Source organism: Etheostoma spectabile, chromosome 10 (assembly GCF_008692095.1).
Source record: "Etheostoma spectabile isolate EspeVRDwgs_2016 chromosome 10, UIUC_Espe_1.0, whole genome shotgun sequence".
Taxonomy (NCBI): Eukaryota; Metazoa; Chordata; class Actinopteri; order Perciformes; family Percidae; genus Etheostoma; species Etheostoma spectabile.
Genome location: NC_045742.1, coordinates 26,626,156 through 26,630,498, shown reverse-complemented (window position 1 = coordinate 26,630,498; position 4,343 = coordinate 26,626,156). Strand labels below are relative to the sequence as shown.

The window sequence follows — 4,343 nt, the reverse complement described above, 5'->3', positions numbered from 1 at the left end:
TGTGTGTGTGTGTGTGTGTGTGTGTGCGTATGTGTATGTGTGGACGCAGGCTGTGGCTCTTTGTGCTTCACGTGCCATGTGGAAGAAACAGATCAACAGCTTTGAGCTGTGTGCACACTGTTTATCAAATTACAAACACCTTTATTATTCGACAATTATTTTCCCAGGAGAAATTCATTCAAACATATTTTAAAATTAGTGCAGACACCGTCCCTATTTTGCTTCTTTTTTTTAAAACCCAACATCTTTCATTGATAATAACAAACTCTTACAGTTGTGTTAAGTTACTAAAATCAATGTCAACTGTGTCTTTCTAAGTATACCTAGCCTGTCAAAAATCACAACGTATGACTATGACATGGTAAACTCTTTCATTGAATACTTTTTCTTTCGCTAGATGAATTTGAAACAAGTAAATGGCAAAAGCACCAAGAACAAACACAAACAGCCGGATTTGTTGACAGCTGAAGTCTCAAGGACCCAAGAGATATTGTGTATTCATGTATGATCGCTTGATATAACAGGACGTAGTTTCTATACACAGAACCACAAAACCTCTGACCTGTTGACTCCAGGCCTTCCTCCGCCCCATTCTGACATTTTCAAGGTGTAGTGCAGGGAGATATGATCCGCCGTGAGCGCACTGTTTTTTATTTTGAAAATTAACCAGATGTTTTATTTTGTTTCTGTGCTCGACTTCCTGTCCTGCATCTGCCGTGTGCTGATATTGCTGCGGAGTTCTCCGTCATCTGGCAAAAATAGAAGCTCTGCGTATCTGCTCCGGAGTCGGAACGCAGCCGTTCAGCAGTCAGTAGTAGGACACACATTGACTTTAAAGGAAACCTAATCACTCCGCCGTCGTTCCGGAGCAGATCCGCAGCCGTTCTGCAGTTGGGGGAAATCAGGGGTCAGAGCCACAGACAGCTTAAGAAATTAAAAAAGTTTTATGAACCTTAGTCTGTGATGCAATGACGTCCATGTTACATCATCGTTTTAGCAATTTTGCTAATTTTTAAGCCAATCCCTGATGTTTTCCTAACCTTAATGTAGTATTTCTGCCCTTAGGTTTGTTTGACTTTTATGGGCTTACAACTGCACCCTTTACGTTGAATAAAACTGTCACATGATTAAACCGCCACCACAGTTCAAATCAAATCTGCAATGTGACTAAAATCCTCTTATCTTTGTTTTTGTTCCACAAAACTTTTACTTGTATGCATTTATCAGAGCCAGTGTGTGTGTGTCATGGTTGTATGTTTCTGTTTCCTGTTTTATTCTTAAGTCTATGTTTTCGCCTTTGTCTTGTCTAGTTGACTTCCTGTCTTTAGTTTTCCCGCCCTTGTGATTGTCTTATATGTTTCACCGGTTTCCCCCAGCCTGGTGTCACCTGTTCCTTATTTTCTCTTTGCCCAGTGCATTTAGTCTCTTTAGTCTTTGTCTCTTGTCGGGTTATTATGGTCTGTTTATGGTGTTTCTTGTGAGTGCGAGTATCGTTTACTCCTTTTGGTCTCGGTGTTCCTGGTATTTCGTTATTCCTGTTCCAGTTTGTGGATTCTCCCTGTACCTGATTGTGTGTGTGTGTGTGGTTGCTGCTACTGCTTTGTCAGTGAACGAGCTGACGTGTTAAAAAGACATGACTCCAGCACTATTCCACATATTCACATCCCCAAAAAAAAAAAATTAAAAAATGTCCTTTTAAAGTCCTTTTTATGTAGAGAATGGCTCCACAATTCATTTCACATTCCTGCGGGGCCCAAGTGACTTCAGAGAGCGAGTAATCTGACGAAGAACTCCATTTAGCCTTACATCTTAACCCCAAAACCCGAAAGATATTTCACAAACACGACTATTGCGTGTGAGGAGCGCTGCCTGTCGACTTGATTTAATTTGAGAAAGGCCTGGGCGGAACGTATTACAACCCCTCTCTCTTTGACATCAAACCCTCGCCTAAAGTGGGGCTCCACACAAGTAACAGGACTACTTACATCACAAAATGGACTCTAAATGCAAACAGGCATAACTAGGGACAGCCAAATCATACAGCCCCCCTTTTTTCTCTTTCTTTGATTCATCTGGAGTTTGAGGGCCTTATTTCACACTGCGCAGTATTGTGCTTGGATGAAAAATGAAGCGGAGAAATGAGGAGAAAGGGACGGAGTGAGAGAGGCGATGGAACAAGAGAGAGAAAAATCAATAGTGAGGACATAGCTGGGGGGTTTCCATATTACATTTTGCATAGTCGTCGGCTGTAATTTGCCTTTGATCTTGGTCCCAAGATGACTCACTGAAGCCATCTTCCACAGCCAATTGGGGCTGGGGGAATAGAAGGGATGGGGTGGGGGGGAGTGGTATGGATGAAGAGAGGAGGGAAAGGGGGGGGGCGACCACAGGGCCTGGATGCCAGGCCAGGCCTTCGTCTCCGGTTCGTACATTCTGCTGAGGTGTCCTTTCTGCTGCAGACTGGATGTTTCACAGACTCTCCCGGCTGCACGCACACACAGGACACACAATATGTCCAATATGTCCAGAGGATGGTTAGACAGGACACTGATGTCCAGTACGTTCAGTATGCCTAGACAGGACACACATGTCCAGTAAGCCTAAACAGAACACACTTGTCCAATATGTCCAGTATCCCTAGACAGGACAAACATGTGCAATATGTCCAGTATCTCTAGACCGAATACACATGTCCAGTATATTCAGCATGACACACATGTCCAGTATACCGAGACAAGATACACAACTCCAGTATGTCCAGTATGAAACATATCTCCAGTATACCTAGACAGGACACACATGTGCAATATGTCCAGTATCTCTAGACAGAATACACAAGTCCCGTATATCCAGTATAACACACAGGTCCAGTATACCTAGACAGGACACACATGTCCAGTATCACTAGCCAGGACATGCATGTCCATTATGTCCAGACAGACAGATGCACTGGGACAGAAAGGCAAGGATGGGCGCGTTAAGAAGGCATCACAAAATGCCTTCTTAACGGGGCCTTCCTGTCATGCGCTGTGCTATCAATATTTGGTTGTAAACCATAAAACCATGTACATTGCGGGCAAAAATGCATGAACAAAATACACTAAGAAAATAGAACTGGTTTGGAAAAAATACAAACTGATCAAATCCCCATGTGTGCAGGCCTCCAATGAGAGCCATCCCTGTGTCCCTGAAACACTCACTCCCAGCGCATCAAAAATGACTTGGTCAGGTGCCTTTGGACAGGAAGAGTTCATGGGTGGGGTCAAAAAATGTGTGTTTCAGTGAAGTGCAGGACAAGCAAGGGACAGACTGAGGGAGGGGTTACAGAATGTACGTTTCAGCGAAATGCGGTACAAGAACGGGACACCAACCACGGTCTCCTGGGTGAAAGTCCTGGGTTGTTTGACCCATCCACCACCAAGACCAACCTCCTTATGCCAACTTTCGGTCTTTCATTCCACTACTCACTACCGTTGTAGCTCTTAACACCACATTGTTTGTTTTGTGTCGGTATCTGACGGTGAGAGACCATTGACCAGGTTGTTTGCTGGCTGTTGTTGTTGACCAAGAGATGGGAATGAGAACGGGTTGGCCCCTGCAAATGGTTACAGGGTTATATCATTGCCGCCCTGGGAGAAGTAGTAATAGAAAATAGAAATAAAATGGGTAAGAGGGTCATTGAACTGTTTACCGTGGTCATTTCCCCTTCTTGTTGTCCTCGGGTAAAATTTGACCCGTTTACAAAAACTTTCTATATCACAACTATGACAAAAGAGCGCTGAAAAAAGTGACAAATGTTGAAAAAAAACTACAAAAATTGAAAAAAAAAATATTTGCACAAAAAAGAAAAACAGAGTTGCAGGTCGACGGGAAGACAAAACAAGGGTTGAATAAATAAATGTATACTATTTATTGATCCCCAGAGGGAAAATTACAATTTACACTCAGGCTTGATATACAGAATCATACTCGAGTTCCCACCCCAACGCCCTACAGACTGAGCCACTGCCTCTGTGATGAGTACACAATGAAATGCTGATTGTTCTTACTTGTCACATGCTATGGTAGTGGGACCGTAAACTGTGTCTCAACGCTTGAAGGTCCCGTTGCATGAAAATTTCCCTTTAAGAGGTTTTTTAACATTAACATGAGTTCCCCCAGCCTGTGTATGGTCCGCCAGTGACTAGAAATGGTGATAGGTGTAAACCAAAGAAAAAAGTGAAAGCTCATATGGGCCTATGTGGAATCTTGCTCCTTATGAGGTCATAAGGAGCAATGTAACCTTCCCTTTCTCTGCTTTGCCCGCCCAGAGAGTTTGGCCCACCCATGAGAGAGAGACATCA

At 43.4% G+C, this 4,343-nt stretch overlaps 1 long non-coding RNA gene across 1 annotated transcript in view; it reads right to left on the bottom strand.

Moving 5' to 3' along the window:
- The window catches only part of LOC116696956 (uncharacterized), a 14,361-nt gene that overhangs the window by 1,059 nt on the left and 8,959 nt on the right, over window positions 1-4,343 (bottom strand). The gene's annotated exons all lie outside the window — the stretch shown is intronic.